Below are 253 nucleotides of genomic sequence, written 5' to 3' on the forward strand. Positions count from 1 at the left end.
GGTACTTGCCACATTTAATCCAGAAACAACATTGAGAAATAAATCGGAGAAAAGGTAATTTACCCAACACGCTTTCGAGCAAGCCCATAGCAAGTCATCCTGGTGCCAGATTTTACCTTGAGTTTCACTTCCTCATAAGCGGTCCCGTTTTTTTATCTCGTACTATTAACAGATGGGGAAGTCCACGGTCTTCCGTTCGCCAAGGAGGGAAGTCCAGGGCGGGTGTCTTTTTTTGGGGGGTGTACCGCTGGGA

The sequence above is a fragment of the Penaeus monodon genome, chromosome 24, assembly GCF_015228065.2.
Source record: "Penaeus monodon isolate SGIC_2016 chromosome 24, NSTDA_Pmon_1, whole genome shotgun sequence".
NCBI classification, from domain to species: Eukaryota; Metazoa; Arthropoda; class Malacostraca; order Decapoda; family Penaeidae; genus Penaeus; species Penaeus monodon.